Here is a 19011-nt window from a genome sequence, read left to right on the forward strand (position 1 = left end):
GCTGGCAGCTCAGTAAGCTAAATAAATCCTTGTGGTGGTATATCCCACAGGAGTTATAGAATAATAACACACAGTTGAGACAAAACTTTGCCGCATGCATAGACTTGGGGTGTAGCATCTTTTGGTGCAGCAGGTGTAGTGGCACCGGGACCCAGAGGCCTGAGGGACCCACTGAACCACGATTATATGTAATTTCTCATTCAAACAGAAACCAAGGGACTATTTCATTCCTGGCACTAGAGCCTATGACACACTGAGGGTCTGATCCCGAGTTTGGTGGTCCAACTTCCGGAATGCCATGGCCGCCAGATGACCACAGCACTGGCGATCTTCTGACCTCCGTGTTACGAGTTTACCACGGTTCTGGCAGTGTAGCTACAGAGATCTTGTGTTGGTGGTGATTAGTTTTCCATAATTATTGATGCCTGTGCGAAGATTTTGACTGCATGTGTGTCGAATGCACGAATATACGATGTTACATCGCGGTCTTCACACCGCGATACCTTTACAACGCAGGCATTACAGCGCAAGCCGTTACAACGACTTGCGCTGGAGCGCGCTGGACTTAGGAATAGTATGATTTACTATTCCAACTCCAGCCTACATTACAGTAGGGAAGGTGTTGGAATAGTAAATCATACTATTCCTTAGCTTAGAGCGCCATCCAGCGCAAGTCATTGTAATGACTTGCGTTGTAATGCCCGCGTTGTAAAGGTATTGCAGTGTAACCGATGTTGTTTCCCCGAATGTACACATATGCATGATACATGTGGAAAAATACCACCTCCCCATTGCTTGAGTCTGGCCCGTATGTAGGCAGTCCAGGCAATGGGTATATGGTACAAAAAGGACTCACCTGTATATTGCCGCAAACAGGGTCATAATCCTCAGAGTGAAGATGCTGCTGTGAAGGGCGGAACTGAAGAAAGGGATCCATGTCTAACTCTGACCTAAATACCAGGAAATCCTTCGGTTCCACTGACTTGAAGCTGGTGGTCCCACCACTGCACTCAGCAAATCTTAAAGGTAAGCAAAGAAACTCCTCAGCACCACCCTATGGCAGCTGCTTTTCCCCGACTGCGACCCCGATGGTCTGCAGTGTACTGGCAGTGTAGGTGGTTCAGCCAGTCTTTGTAATAGCAATCTGCTCAGCTTGTAATATGTCAGTCGGACCACCGAGCTCACGGTGGTTGGACCACAGGTACGGTAGTTTAAGGACCGCCAAGCTTATAATAAGGCAGTGAGTATGCTGTTGACATAGGCAGACACCATAGCCCTTTTTCACCAAATCTGAAGATGTCTGATTTCGACTAGTGGGTAAAGTAAAAAGGTTCACACACTCTAGGGCAGAGGTCTTCAATCTGTGGGGTGCAACCCCCAGAGGGGCCCTGGAGTCCTGGCAAGGGGGTCGTGCATTCCCCACCTTCACTTGTCCCTGCAATTCAAAACCTGTACTTTCCTTTTGAAAAAAGCCCTCCTAGGACAGCTAATTCAGATCGTTATCAGCTGCTTCTCTGAATGAAATGCAAATGTAAAAGTGTAAGGGATGCTTGGGAGCAGTTCTTAACAACTGGGATGGGAAGCGCTTGCTTTTAATTTTAACTGCTTTTACACAGCTCTTAGTGCCCCTAAAGAGGTGTTGAAGGGACAGCTATGGAAAAAAAAGTTTGCATTGCATACACTCTGGTATTTTTAAATCTATGTTTTGGAAGCACCATTTTATCGTAAAACTATTTCCACCTTTTGCAGCATTCTATCTTTCACTGTGTGTAATGTAAGCATAAATAATAATGACATATATTCACAGTGCTTTCTGTCACAGCCTGTGAACTCGTAGTACTAAAAATACACATCGCTATTCTCCACTGAACCAACCAAGATGTAATTCTGTGGCTCTCTGGTCACACGCAGACCTCTGCAGTGCATTCACTAATAGAGGTTTCATAATGTACTACAGTGCATTTTCCACGAGTAACAACTTTTTAATTTATTTTTCATTTACGCTGCCCGTTATTTTTTATGTAGATACCTGATGGTGAAGGACCTCAAAAACGTACAGAGGGACTCATTTATAAAAATTGTTGCATCTCTGTGACAAAACAGCGATGCAACAGTTTTCACTGCACCCTCCTTGTGACAATGGATGTGCCGCATTTAATGTATGGCAAACTATGTTGTAAGGAATTACAGATATGTCAGTATTTCTAACGTATCTGTACGGGCAAAAGTGACACATTGCTGGGGTGTGTCTGAAAACAAACACAACTCCAGCAATGTGTCCTTTCACATGGGGCAAGCCCCATGTGAAAGGGCCTGTGCCAGTCTCACGCCTGCTGTGAGCCAGTTGTAAGATATTGACACAGTAGCGTCCTAGAAGTGACGCAGTGAAATCTAATAGATTTCACTGCGTCACTTCTACGGCCGTTTATTGCGGGGGAATGACCACCCTGCAAACATTATACCTGACACAGGTATAATGTGGCGCAGGCCTTTTATAAAGTGACACATCTGCTTAGATGCGTCACTTTGTAAATATGGCGCAACGTGGCGAATTATTTTCGCCGCCACAGCGTCACAAAAAGTGACGCAATGATGGCGTAAAAGTGTGGCAAGCCTTCATAAGTAAGGCCCAGAATATTTTGGGGCTTATTTATGAGAGGCTTGCATCGCCAGAGCATCACTTTTTTTGACCCTCCAGTGGCGCAAGCCTCTCAACCATACCTATGAGGCAGTGCAAAGTCACCCTGCATGGCTTTGCATGGCCTCATAGATATGGAGTAAGACATAGCAGCATAAGTCACTGCTTTGAAATACTCTGCATCAAGGAGGTGTTCCATGGGCTTTGTGTGGGGTTCCCACGCAACACCCATGGATTTTGATGCTGCCCCATATTTACAAAATCACGTAAACCTGGGGAGCTTCAAAAACAGATGCCTCCCCAGTGGAGGTGTAACGAGGAGAGATGTTTTCATTTCTCCTAGTTTTTTCCTCTTTCCATGTGTGCTGCATTCTGCAGCTCACATATAAAGAGAAAAACACCTCTCTGGATTTTTTTTGTGAAGGAAGGTGCCCCTTCCTGTACAAAATCAATCCTGCTTGTGATGGTGCTAGGCAGCAATTTGTGATCAAACGCACGGGAAACGGACAGGAATTCACCATATTTCATAAATACGCCTATTCCTCATAAATTAGGCCCTTTGTTTTTAGCTATACCTTTGACTACACCCCCATGCTCACTGACCTTTGGTTTGCTAAACACTGTTTAATATTATTTCCCCATGGTGAAAATTATTTGCTGTAGGAATTGGGGGCATTTATAGTTGTCGATAGTTGTCGAGGATGAAGAGTACAAGGTTCTAGAAATTTTTGTCAGAAGGGGGTCCTTATGCCTAAAAAAGTTTGACAAGGGGGTCGCTGCATCAAAAAGTTTGAAGACCTCTGCTCTAGGGTATTAAAGCCTAAGAGGTACTTTCTCATTGAGGCTCACAGAAGGTTTCTTGACTGAGAAATGGACGACCTTGGTGAAGTTTCTGTAAATAGGAGTACACATCAGTCACAATTGGTTAGTGGAGGGGGGGTTAAAACATATCAGTGAGATATTTTGTCTACTTTAATGATTGGTCGCTAGGATGACAAAAGTCTGGGAAAATGGAGGCAGCTTCTCAATCAGCCCCTCCGTAACTGACCTGTCGTATTTATAGTTCTCAACCCACTTAAGGGTTTTTTTCTGCAAAAGAGCTTATGCCACCATAATAGAGCACTTTTGGTAAAAACAAACAATGCCAGACTGCCCACCGAGGCCGAATCGGGGGCTTTATTTAAAAAAATGTACAGCTTATGCCACTGTTACTTTTCTCTTGACCTATGGTGGGCATTGTTATTTCCCCCTCTGTCTATGGCTGTCTCAGCAGGAATAGCATGATGGACATTTTGTCGGGAGGCCTACCCTATTTCGGGTGGTTCATCCATTGACATCTTATCCAGCAGCTCTCTAGGAGACAGGGTGTTTCCAACAGTGCTGCCTGCTGTGGTCCCCCATTAGTAACACAGTGGTTCCCTCACTACTGTATGATGCAGGGGAATTGAAAGTTTGGTAGACGGGACTTTCACTCATTTTTTTACATAGACTTTGTTACAACATACATCTAAATGCGGCCTTTATTATGTGGACATTAACTTGTACCATTTTGTATCAAATTCCACTCCACGCAAGAGTAGTTTCCGCTTTATGAATAAAATTGAACAGGATAGTGGAAGAGTCTGACAGGATTCCAGTGGGGAGCACAGCAGAAACAGCTCCCAGAACCTGTGCTCTAAATTTAGCCAGTTGGCATCAGGTTCAGAAACATTTTCCCAGTACGCAGTTTGCGAGAATTGATGTATATAAACGCCCATTTTGCAGTGAATATTTTCACCAAAAGTGTGATGCAATTCCTGTAGTTTCATGTAAATAATGTGGCAGATGCTGCGCCATCAGCTAGGAAAAGATACAACCACCACTGCTTCTTCATCGTTTCATCTGCTTAGAACGTTACGTGGTTCCAACTAAATTTTATCTCTGCTGGTCTAGTCTTGTGGTCCCCTACATGGGCTCAGAAAATGATCGCTGGACCTGAGTTTCCCAGGTCCTCTAAACTGAAGATCCAATCAAAGATGGCTTCCACAGCAATACAACTACCTAATAATATGCATTGGGTGATCGGTTTTGCAGAGGACCCATCTCCACATAGAGCTCTTCAGTGTCTTCAGGTGTGCTTTACCTTCCGAATTAAATAATTCCACTCAGCAAGCACCTGTAACATTCCCACAAATGGTGTACGTATGCTATATAAGAAGGAAAAAAGGTCTGAAGGTATTTGTCCCGAACAGGCCCACTCCCACCTTATGTTTACCTCATTCATTCAAAGGCCTACCTTTTTTTTTACAGGCCCTCGCCCGACTGACCCACATTTGAATGTTGTCATTTGTCAAATCACCTTCCCCATAGGCTTTACTAGCCCCACAAAGACATCCATGTAAATTAGGGGATTTGTTGAAGTCAACATAAATCGAAAAATTATACATATTTTATTAACTTAATTTTCAATGTCTGGCTTGACAGTTCTGCTATTCCAGACCTGATGTGATTAGCAGAAGAAGAGGTTTAGGAAGCACTACTGCAAAAAGGAGCTTTTGTTTCGCCCACATGTTGATCTTTTCGCAGAATGTCGGGCCTGATTTAGAGTTTGGCTGATGGGCTGTCATTCCTCGATCACAGAGGGACCGATACGTCCATCGGGCTGACATATTACCATCTGCTGTTTTTAGAGCTCGGCCTGAGGGACAGCCATCTGTCAAGATGGAGGATGATGTGTCTGCTGATTATCAGTCCTCAGTTGTCGGTCCCCAGTCAACAGTCGACTGATACAACTCTGTCAACTTTGGTGTAGCAGATATGCGTCCACCATATTTCGAGTTGTCTGCCATTAAAGTAGTATGGAGGGAACCTCATGATAGCGGACAGTAATGGAAGATGGAGTTTCCAACAGCAGACATGTCTGTCAATGTTGACTGACAAGTTTGTCATTACACACATGCTCTAAATCAACTCATTAGCCACACCTTCATTTACTAAAACACCCCTCAAACCACACAAAACATTTACCACTTACAATATGCACTAGCACAGCTCCTTGCTACAGAGCCAAAAGATGGCTAGAAAACCACAATTCAGACTCTAAGAAAATGATTTAACTCAGGGGTCTCCAATCTTCTTATGTTCAATGAAACTCATCAAGAGCTACTAATATTATTGGTGCTGTAATAGTCATGACATCAGACAAGATCACAGTAGTGGCCACCATATGCAAGACTACTACCAGTGATCACCACATTGAATCAGGCATGGTTGCCAGCTGTAATGTAAAACAAACTCTTTGTCAATACAGAATTCCTCTACGTGGGTGAATCATAACAGATATAGCTGCAATGCTTCTGTCATCAAGGTCATATGTAAAATGTGTCCTCAACGGCTGATGATTTGTGGCTCAAATATCAGCTTTAAATATATTTGAGAAATTCAGCCATTTTTCTCTAAATGTCAGCTTATGAGTTGTGAAAATATACATATTTTCGTCAGTTAATCTAAACACTCAATTTTAGTGTACATATGCTAATCCAATCAAGTGAAAGGTTCTAATTTAGTAGGCTCGACTTCACACTGGGGAGCTACTTACATGTAGCTGGAGAGCTCCACTAGCTCTTGAGCTACTTTTTGGAGAGGCCTGATCTAACTATTATGGAGAATGAGATAATTAGGGTAGACACACCGTTGTTTGGACCCTGGTACAGACATCAGTGAGTCAGAGAAGAATTGTGGAGAAAGTAAATTCTATCTGCAACACTAGATGCTCAAAGGAGGACATTCGCAAGGGTTGGAATGACCTGTGGTAGATTCCTTTCCCTTGATTCCAGGGCACGCTAAGACACACTAGCAGCTGGTGTGATCACTGACACAATACAATATCAAAGCACAAAAAAAATCAGAAAAAAGTATCTTTAACAAAAATATCGCCTTCCTGTACCTAACTAATAAGCCCACATATATCGAGAACACAAATGTTGTTAAAAATATCAGGGGCAGATTTATAAGCACCTTGCGACACATTTGCAGCACCGTTGTGTCACTTCTGTGATGCAGCGACGTCGTAAACAATGCACCACATTGCCACATATTTACAACGTGACGCATCTAGGGAGATGCGTCACGTTGTAAAGCCCTGAGCTACATTAAACCTGCATCAGGTATAATGTATGCAGGGTGGGCATTCCCAAGCAGGGAAGCCTCGTAAAAGTGACTCAGTGAAATGTACAAGATTTCACTGCTTCAAAACCTTGCGCCTGCTTGAAGCAGGCATAAGGAATGAAGCAGCATGTTATGAATAGGCCGCCCCTGAGCATTGCTGCAGTTGCGTCACGCTTGCGACACGACACGACTCCAGCAATGCTCTGCCCTTACGACAAAAGATGGGACACGCATTTGTCTATCCTTGCGCCACGGTGCGCTGCATTGTAAATGCAACGCATCCGTGGTGGCGCAAGGGTAGTTTTGCGTGTTGCATCTTTACTGGCGCATCCCTGCTAATGTGCAGGGATGCGCCAGTCCTTGTAAATCTGCCCCTCAGTTTTTACTTATATCCAAAACAAAAACTTTGGAAACAAAAATATCTTCACCTTTAAATAAACATATAATATATCAAAAATATCAATGCACACAATATCAATTACAATAACATCACCAAAATAATTACATTATAATTAATAATATAAATAATACAACTTTTTACACTAAGCAATTAATTAAATCAAACATTAAACAGTATATACACATGCTTGAATAAAATAAATGATATAACATCACCAAAATTAGCAACAAACATTTATAAAACAATCTATATATAGATACACATATATATATAAATATATATATATATATATATATATATATATATATATATATATATATATATAGGGATCATTCTTAAGTCTAAGTATTCTTGCAAGTTTGAACCTCAATCTTTTTCAGGCTGTGAGGCCGCTTTGTTCCAACTTGCCATATCTTCACAATTGACTATATCTGGAATGCTTATTTATCGTCCCCCTGGCCATGCGAGACAATGGTCCTCCTCGTTATCAGATTTAATTGCCCCTTTTATATTACAAGCATCTAATTTTATGACTTTGGGCGATTTCAATCTTCATTTGGAAGACCCGACGATCTTGGAAAGTTCTACTTTTTTAGCTGATTTGAAAGCTCTTGGTCTTATACTCCATAATAAGGGACCCACTCCTCAGGCCGGGTATCTGCTGGACCCAATTCTATCTAATTTTGCTTTAGTTTGCAACTCCCCGGCTCTTCCTCTAAACTGGACAGATCATTATGCTGTCCACTTCCAGCTCACTGTCTCTGGAAACCCTTTACCCTCATCTATTTACAGCAATGGGAACAAGAGACCATGGCATAAGTTAAACCTAGACCAGTTAAACAGCCTCCTGGAAGCGAATTTGCCAGATTCAGAACTTTCGCTTAACTCCTTGAATATGGCAGTTTCTAATTGGCTTTCCTCCGCTATTAATATTTGTTTACCTTCTATATCGAAACACAGTTCTTCTCACCGTTCTCCGGTCCCCTGGTTTAACGATGACTTGAAGATCCTGAAATCTAAGTGCAAATCCCTGGAAAGGAAATGGCGCAAATTATATGCTCCCAGCTGTAAAGCTGACTATAAGGCAGCCCTTCATATATACCATTCTGCTTGCAAGGTCGCAAGGGCTACCTACATTTCAAATACCATCAACAATGCATTAAATCATCCTCAAGCATTGTTTTCCATGGTTAAAAAATTGGCTGGAGCAAATACCTCCCGTTCTTGACGCTATTAAATGCAATAACATCGCTAATTTTTTCATCACCAAGGTAAAGACGATTACAGTAGTTTAAGTTCCCCCGTCTCCTACGCCCCTGATAAGCCTGACCTAGATAACAATCACAGGAACTCGCCCGCCTCACTAAAAATCACACAGTGGCCTTTCCTTGACGATGATTCATTTCCTAATTGTCTAACCAGGGTAAAGTCAGGTTCTCCTCTAGATCCTCTACCGGCCAACATCCTGAAACAACTTTCCCCTGCTGTATTAGGAATTTGTAAAGGCTCCTCAGTTCTTCTCTTCGTGAGTCCTCTGTTCCTGCAGAGTGGAAACACGCAATGGTGGTCCCTCTGTTGAAGGATCCACCCTTCTATGGCTGACCTCCTTCCTCAGCGACCGTACTTTTCAGGTCTTTTCATCCAGCTCCTCTTCTACTCTTCGTTCATCCGCATATGGAGTCCCTCAGGGGTCCACCCTGAGCCCATTGCTTTTTAATATCTATGTGAGACCCCTTGCTACCATCGTTGAGGACGCAGGTCTCACACTATACTCCTATGCCGATGACACTCAAATCATCTTTTCCTTATCCTCGCCTAAAGACGCTCCTGTATCTTCTTTACGGAACGGTTTACGTCGAGTCTCGGAATGGATGAAGGCCAATTGTTTGAAATTGAATGGGGATAAAACTGAAGTCATCATCTTGGGCAAAGATAAACATCTTTGGAGCCCTCATCATTGGCCCCAAGAAATGGGTCCATGTCCCAAGCCAGTCACTCAAGCTCGCAACTTAGGGTTCATTATTGATAGCCAACTTTCCATGCGGCAACAAGCAATCAACACCGCTGGCACTTGTTTTTCGATACTTAGATGGCTACGGAAGATCATATGGATGCTCCCCGTCTCGACTCAGAGAACCGTGGTCCAGGCCCTTGTCATCTCTCGCCTGGACTACGGGAATGTACTCTATCTGGGTAGTAACAAAGAACTTTTGAATAAGCTCCAGGTGGTTGAAAATTCTGCGGCCCGCCTTCTTTGTCACGTCCCCCAAAAAATTTCCATTTCCCCTTTCCTTCACAATCTTCATTGGCTTCGTATCGTAAATCGAATCAAATTTAAGGCCCTCTGCCATATTTTTAAAATCAAGCAAGGCTCAGCACCTGCTTATCTGCAAGAATTAATTCGTCCTTACACTCCGCATCGCGTCTGGCGTTCCTCCAGTCTAGGTAACTTGGCACTTCCTAGATTTAAATTGATTAGAATGGGCGGACGCTCCTTCTCATATCTTGGACCTAGACTCTGGAACTCTCTTCCTAATCACATGAAACATGAATCTTCATATCTTCAATTATGACGCGATCTTAAGACCTGGCTCTTTACCCAGCAATTGGCCTAGTTACTTAGTCTAGACTCTAGACATATTCGCGCCGGGAAACCCTATCTAGGGTAGCTGTGCGTCTTATAAATTTAATTATAATAATAATAATAATAATATACATATATATATATATATTTTCTTTTTTTTTTTTCACTGAAAAAACCATAGGTTTTAGGGGTGTTATAGTTAGCTGGACATTTCACTCGTACAAAACCATTGAAATTCCTCCGTTATAGTTAGTTGTACTAACTATAACTCATGCGCCTGCAAGCCACTGCTGATGACGTCACATATTACATCATTCATGATATGGTCAGTGACATCACTGATGACATCTCAAATGACATCACTGATGACATCACTGATGACATCATCCACGTGACAATCTGTTACACCTCATCATACACTAGTATAACCTTTCATCACTCACTATAAAATGTAGAGTACCATCTTTAAAAGAATGACACACCAAAACAACTTCCTAAAAACCCACTCAATGATTTGTAGATCTACACACACATCTAAACACTTACCTATATTCACTCATAATTGCTGACAAACATCAATACAACACTATTAAATACACTTATACACCTATATTGCCATTACACAGCAGCACACATCCTATTCAGTTATGCAGCCATCCTTCTCACTTATGCAAACAATTGATCATACTTACATTTACTCACCTACACACTTATACAACACTACTTTATTTATTCATATACATAGAAAGCCATACTTAGTGTGTTATAAAATCACTATTACAAGTATACAGTTTTCCATACAGTCACTTATACAATCACTGAGTCTTATACATAGTTATTTAAATACAAGAACTGTCACATACACTGCCTTTTAGATTTCTATTTTGTTGGACTTGTATCATTGAGAAATATATTTACTAATCATTAGGGGTGGGCGAAATTTGCGAAATCCACTTTCGCAAATTATCGCGAAAATGTTTAAAATTATCGCAAACAAGCGGAAATATTGCGAAGATGCGGAATTTTTTTTCCCGCATGTTCGCGAGATTTTCTGCATGGTTGCGGGTCGCCAACTTACCCATGTGGTTGCTCGCGGGCGCGGCCATCTTGTTTTGAGTTGTCTCGCGGTGCATGATCGCGAGAAGAAAGACGTGATCGCGCGACGCATGTCGTCACTGCGGGCGCGAACTGTCGCGAGATAGCACAAATGGCTAAAAACAATCTAACATCTCATGGAGAACGCGACCGGATCAAGAAAACTTGTCGGCGAACGCAGGGATTCAGGTAAGGCGATCGCGCGCGCGCGAGAATGTATTATTTTACAGCACGAGCAAGAAACAAATTATCGCCAAGCTGCGGAAAGCGGAAATTTTGACATTTTCGCGCTCTTAGCGAAAATGTCAAATTATCGCAATTTCCGCGAACGGAAAGAAATTTTTGCCCAGGCCTACTAATTATCTCACCCATAAAGATATTAACTCACTGAAACAACTATTCCCACATGCAGTCATAACCTCATATACCTACTAAATCAATTATTTACAAATCTTTGGACAATCACACACCTTCCACCCAACCACACATATATTCACTCTCCCATATAAATCCTCACTTAACTAATTAAAAACTAATATAGAGTTTCACATAGGTAGTAACCAACTTATGCAGTAGTTTACACAACAAGACACAGATATATACAGATATTCACACGCTTTAATCACTATCCCATATATTTAGTGAGACACTTTAAATTAGTCATTTAGACAGTCAATCACACTACTAGTAAATTCTTCATACAGACACTAATACTTCCCCTCATTCTTCAATGCAGATTCCTATATATATAATACTTATTTAAATATCGAACCAAACCACATTCACTGGATGATGTCATCAGTGATGTCATCAATGATGTCATTGGAGATGTCATCAGTGATGTCACTGACCATGTCATGAATGATGTAATATGTGACGTCATCAGCAGTGGATTGCAGGCGCGTGAGTTATAGTTAGTACAACTAACTATAACGGAGGAATTTCAATGGTTTTGTTCGAGTGAAATGTGAAGCTAACTATAACACCCCTAAAACCTATGGTTTTTTCAGTGAATTTCTAAGGTTTTTTAAATGCTAATTCCTAACTATAACATGTCTGAAACCTATAGTATTTTCAGTGAATTTCAAAGGTTTTTTAAATGTTAATTCCTAACTATAACGGGCCTGAAACCTATGGTTTTTTCAGTGAATTTCTAAGTTTTTTTCAATGATAATTTTTAAATGTATTAATTGTTATATTTATTTTTTTCATATTGTTTTACTACATTTTTTAATCTATTTATTTTTAGATATCTTATTTTTTAAATTACATAACATATTTTTAATGTAAATTAAAAAAATATATATTTATATTAAATTTATTTTATTTTATATATTTTAAATACATTTATATTATTTTCTTTATTGTTTTTGTTTTTTTCAAATTTTGTTTGGAGTCGTGCACCCAAAGCGTACCTTTCTCGATCACTGTGCGGAACCTAGCCGCCATTTTAGGATTGTTGTGTAGGATCCGCGTAGGGTGTGCGACGGCTACGCATTTTCCTGAGTGATCGCTATGCGACCGGTACGCGACTTCTGGCGCATACGCGACATGTACGTATTATGTTACGCGACGCTCGCGCCGTTCCACATGATGCCATATACCTGTTGGACGCGGTGGGTGCGCTACTCCCGCGAACTTTTTTAATGTCTAAAAACATATATATATTTTTAATATAAATATTAGGGCAAGACATTATCTGATGTGATCATAAAAATTATATACTTTTACTTTTAATAAACCTATATTACGTTTAAATACAATTTCGCGAAGTCGCTTTGGGTGCGTGCTGCATGTGTGCACCCTACGCAGATTCCATGTGACCAGAAAAAAAGAGATTTAATTGATTCATAACACTTCCTATTCTAACTATTGAAGGACTCCACCCATTTCAATCACTCTTCTTAGACCTTCCTTGGGAGAAGACCTGTGCTAAGAAGAACCTCATTTTTTTGGTATTGCAGACCTGGTTTTGCTTTCACTTAAAAAAATGGCTTCACAACAGCATGAATCTTCAGAATCTGAACAGTCCAACGAAGAAGGATTTGTACCAGAACAACCGCGTCCGCAAAAGTATGTCTCCATCGTATGGAAATTTTTTACCTATCCAGAGGGACTTAAAAAAGTCAACGCAACCAAAGTAACTTGCAAAATTTGCAAAGCAGTATTATCACATGGAGACCCCAACAAAAAATATTCTTGTGGCACAGCAAGCAAGCTGAAGCACTTGCAATGTTTGCATCCAGTGAACCTAGCCAAAGAGGAGTGCAGAAGAATGCAGGAGAGTCTACCACCAGCACCGCAAGTTTCGAGCACTTCTGGGGCTTCCACTTCAAGCTCAAATCTGGACATACGTCTCCAATTGGCAAACGCAAAAATACACTGCATGAAATGCAATAGATTGCTGTGCTACGGTGAGCAGTCTGTCGATTTAGTTTGCGGGGCACTGGATAACCATCGATGCTAGAGTTTGTTTTTTCCCCCCTAAAGTTCATTGTTTTGTTCGTCCAGTTGACTTTTTTTTCCTTTTAAAAAAACCCCAAAATATCACAAAAAAATCCCCAAAAACTATAAAACTACACAAAACAAGTTCTTTTCAGAACTAACTACTCTGGTTAAAAAAAGAGCTAAATTTGTATGCTAGTGTGTGAAAGTTTAGATGAATGTATGTGTAGTGCATAATTGACTGAAAGAATGCATTTGTGGTTTATGGTGAATGTATAAGTGCAGAACTATAAGGAAGTGCTGCAGCATGACACTGTGAGCTCTTTAGCTACAGTGTGCTGTGGTACTTCCGAAGCATAGGGATGCAACATATGTACATAAATATGTTGCAAGTCTATGCTTCCCTCTGCACTGCTGCTTAAACTGCAGCCATGTGGTGACACAGGCACCCCTGCACCATGGTGCAAGGATATCTGTGTCGTGTGGAGTTAGTTTTTGTGCAAAAAGACACACCTTCCTGCACAAAAACAATCAGTGAAGGCATTTTTCTCCTTCAATGTATGCTGTGCATTTTAGCATACATTTAAAGAGAAAAAATGAGGAGAAATGAAAATAATTCTCCTTGTTGTGCCTTGCTACACCAATTGGAGGATGCTGCATCATTCACACACATGTCCAAATTTATCATTTCTGATAAATCTTGAGATGTGTCTTGTTCTATAAGTGTTCTGTGCAAACACGCACAGCAACACCTATAGAACGCCCTTTCAACGCAAAGTGGAATGTATGATGAGGTCGTATTTACATGGAGAGGAAAAGGTACACAGACTGCCTTTTCCTCTCTTTGGAAAAATGAAAGAGTGTCTTGCGCTCTAACTATGTTACAAAAAGTGACATATTGTTGGCACAGGATGCTTCTAAATTTGCCCCATAAGTGCTTAGGTATTGGCAGACTGTTACAATAAGAACATATTGCTAGTTCACTGTTTCAAAAATTGCATGAGAGTGATAGGAGGTAAGCACAGAGTTATGTCTCCAAAGATGCTCAAAGAAAAATGATTGAACTGATTGCGGTTCTTCAATAGGTACAATGGGAAATATTATGAACCAATCAAAACTTTTTTTTTCAGGTCACACGATATCCTATGACAGTGAGATTCCAAAACTACATAGGTATAAACTGGGTGTTTTCAAGACTATATTAATACTTTGTAGCTTATTGCAGATCTGCTTGCATAGTATATAAAGAAATTAATTTGTACTAGGGTTAATGGCTAGGCCAATCCTTAACTATATGAGTAGAGTAATTTCAGTACTGCAAACAGAGAACAAGATAAATTTATAAGTACTTACGTTTTGGCAAACTGATAGGACACGTTTATAGATTAGTGAAGGGAAGGGATGGGGCCTGATGTGACATGTGCAAACACACTCTGTGACATTTTAGGTTAAGGAATTTTGTCTCTTTTAATCCTGAAAGTCCCTGGGCCCTACTAGCCCACCATGTCTCTCTATTGAATACCATACAGGTGCATTGCAGAGAGGTGCTCTAAAGCCATGTCCTATTTTATACCTCTCTGCAATGCAACTCTCTGGTACTTTCTGCACATATCTGGTGGGTTAGTTGGCCCCCAGTGACACTCAGTATTCATGTTAACTTTATCCTGTAACTTAAAACGCCGACAGAGCATCTTTCCACACATATCTACTCCGTCCATTTCCCCTTTCTTCACCTGTGTGCAAACACAGGCCATTGTGCAAGTTAATACTTAGTTAAACTCAGCTTCACAGTAATAGAAATAAAAAATGCTACACATTTTTTTCAGTTGTTTTTTATAATCTAAATTTTTGAAAATTTCATATTTTAGAATTAGGATCTGTGAAAGAGAAGAACAAATATAGTTATAATATATAATAATATATTTTTTACAACACAGCATAGTTTTAATATTTTACAAATAATTTTCTTTGCCTTTTTGCTGTTCTCAGAATATATTGAATTTCACTAGAAACAGTGATTTCAATCGTACTCATCACATAACAGCGGGCAAAAAAAAAACAATCAATAAGATTGTTTAAAAAAACCCAAGACTACATCCTCAATAACATACCATATAATACAAATCACACATATATAAATTGCTTACTCCTAGGAAAAGTTTCTAACTTACATTTATAAACACTGTAAATGTTGTTGCTTAAAAATATACGCTGAGAGAATGTGCAAGAAAAAGTCCATAATTCTAAGATACACCTTTCCTCGAGGCCAAATGGTATTATTGAAATCCTTTTTATTTAAATTGTCCAACAGTAATCGCATTAATACATATTAATAAATTCCTCAGAGGCCGAATTATGTTTCTAAAACTTTGCCTTTAAAAATATTAGGTAGGAATTTGATAATTTGCTTGGCAAACGTTGTTTAAAAACCAACTGAGCATCATTACAATATGTCCAGCCTTTATCACATTTTAAATAGGCAGTGTAATGTCCAGATATTGTGGAAGGCCCATCATGGAAAATTATTGCTACTGCTACAAAAGTCCTTCCTGATATTGATAATTGACTTGCTACAAAATGTTTTATTAAAGTGTCCAATTTTCTTCCATCAGCTGTACAACGTTGCATCATTAAAATTATATATTGTCCATATCTTTGTATAAATAATGTTGATAACATTTCTGATTTGTATTGGCTACACTCCATGTTTTGATTTGCTGCTTTAACTAGTTTATTGAAAGACACTGATTTACAGTCTGGTAATGTCAAATATATAAATTTTTCAGTGTCAATGTTAGTGCTACAAGTAAACATACAATTTTCACAATAATGTTCCCATTTATAACAAAGGCCAAAAAGATTTTCAATTTCTATGCCTTCATTTTCCAATATGGTAAGCATATACATTAGAAATTCCTGAGCATCTTGTTGGATATTCTGCGTAAATTGTGTAGAACCAGAACATACATCCAAAAGATTACGAATATCACAAGCGCTTTGTATTTTACTTTTATCAGTTCTCAATTTTTCATAAACACAATGCAACAAGGAACAAAACCTTTTTTCCCGATTCTCCATAATTTGCTGTTGCAACCCTTCAAGAAAAAAAAAACATTGACCACTACATTAGCATAGCAGTTGACACCTGAACTATTTTCAAACTGATAACCAACAATCTCTTCAACAGTGTCCTTTTTCCTTTTGCTTGCAATCACATTATCTTGTTTTTTCCCCTTCTCTATACCTTCACTACAGATATTCTCATACCTTCTTTTTCGACCTATCACACGCTTTTCAAATACAGGATATTGACCCAAATTGAGAGCATACACTCTTCTTAACCTATTATACTCTTTTACACAGTTTGCATCTGCAGTAACCTTTGTGTCATCAAAATCAATCAAAAACAAACCAGATAAAGTTCTGACTCAGGACAAAGCAACATATGCCATACCCTCTTTAAACACGATACTTCCAATGTTCACCAAAGCACTGTCTACACTTAAACCTTGAGATTTATGAATAGTCACTGCATATGCCAGAGAAACTGGAAACTGTTTTCTACGGACATATAAATCTTTAACAAGCAAAAAACAAACTGAACAACGACCAATTTGTTTCACTTCTTCGATCTGATCAAATTTAATTTTTAAAAATTCAATACCATCTTTATTCTGATAATTAACAAAATTCACAACTTTGCCCATTGCTCCATTAACTAAACCTTTTTCTACATCCAAATTACGCCTTTAAATTACCCGACAGTTTATACATGCATATAGATTCTTTTCTAAACCAGCAGATTTAGATATTGATTTTTCTAAAGAATCCAATTTTGTTTTCCACTTTTCTGTCAAAATAATAGTGATTCCTTCATGCTCTATTTTATTAATGGCTTCCATTTTTATTATTTCTTCATTTTCCAGCTTCAAAAGTTTAATATAGAACACTCACGCAGTGTTGGCATTAAGCAGATTACAGATTTGTTTTCTGCATTTTTCATATATATGTTCTCAGGAACTATATTTTAATTTGGAAACAAATTGGAAAGTAACCGACTCTGCAAAGCTTGTTTGCCATGTTCTGTCAGTACTCCATTTCTTATATCTTGAAGAATAGTTCCATAATCAACATCATTTGCCTGTCGCATATTTGTAATGAGTTCTTTCTATTCAAAATATGACCAAATGTTAACGTTTCCAACACTACCCAGAGACTTTATGGTATCTTCATGCGCAAGTGTTTTAAATACTGGTTGTCCTTTTACGGGAGTAAGTTACAGTAGATCCCCAAAAACTATGACATATTTTCCTCCAAATAACACGTCGTACTCTGTTTTAAGAATTTGCTGCATTCTTAAATGCACAAAAGCAAGCATTAAGTTTGAAACCATGCTTACCTCATCAACAATCAGAAGTTTCATTTTCTTCAGCACTATTGAAACTTCACAACAAGCTTCTCCAGATAGCTTGTGATATTCCAATTTGTTTTCATGCTCCACTGGTAGCATAAGTAAACGATGCAATGTAATTCCTTTAATGTTGTGTGCTGCCAACCCAGTTGGAGCAGTTACAACACAAGACAAATGTGACTCAGTTGTTTTCTGTAGATAACTGGTGATTACTTTAATTAAGAAACTTTTCCCTGTTCCAGCTTGTCCACTCACATACATTCGGATAGGTTAAAATGATGTGCATGTGTATTCTTTCTTTTCATGAAGTAATCCATGGTCAATCTGTTGTTTCTGATATATTTCTTTCTGTTCAACATTTAGTTGTTCTTCCAAGTTTGCTAAGTCCATAGTATCTTCTTGAGCTTGATGCATTGTTGTTTCCACCTCATTCATGGCGATTGCTGCTTCATTTTCAACAATTGGTTGTCCTAGTGGATCTTGACTCAGCGGAGCAGACGTTTGACTTTCTTGAGAACTGTCCCTAGCAATCTCAGCTGCAATGGTAGCTTCTTGATCAATTTCATCATTCAACATTTTGAGATAATTTGCAAAAACTGTACATTCTATGCTATCTTTACAAGCATTGAAAGAATCTTCATAGCTCTGAAAATCTCCAATTAATTCCAATTCTGATCACCACGGTTTGAAGAGTTGCAAAAGTGCTAAATAGTAAAATTCCCTTTTATCAGAAGTGTCACAACTCAGTTTTCTGTGATTAATCAAATTTCCTTTCCTTTGTTTCAACAAACATCCTTTGTAACCAATCACTGCATATTTTCCTTCATTGATGTTTTCTGTAGTATTCCGTTTAAAAGTGTAGTTATGCAGCACTTCATAGAGACATATGTTCTCAAGATGATGACTTCTATTTGGATACTATGTGTCCAACATATTTGTTTTCACAATATCTGTACTTTCCGGATCTTTTTCTGCTAAATATTCGATTCCTTGTACAGATTTAAGTACTCGATTTCGCGTTACAGCAAGACCTAGACTCACCCAAATGATTCTTCTAGAGTATAGACCTGCAGATGATAACCGATCTGAGCATTCATACGCTCCGATTTCTCGATGGGATAACATCTTCAAACTGAAACTGTCTAATTTCTTACTTAGACTCTTCTCGTGAGAAATCTCTTCCCACATTTCTTTCAATTCCGTCTTTTCTGATTTTGTAATGTAGGATGTTACATATCGAGCAACAGCAATGGAATTGTCCGCAATATACTGAATATCCATGTTAGCATTCC

Source organism: Triturus cristatus, chromosome 3_2 (assembly GCF_964204655.1).
Source record: "Triturus cristatus chromosome 3_2, aTriCri1.1, whole genome shotgun sequence".
NCBI classification, from domain to species: Eukaryota; Metazoa; Chordata; class Amphibia; order Caudata; family Salamandridae; genus Triturus; species Triturus cristatus.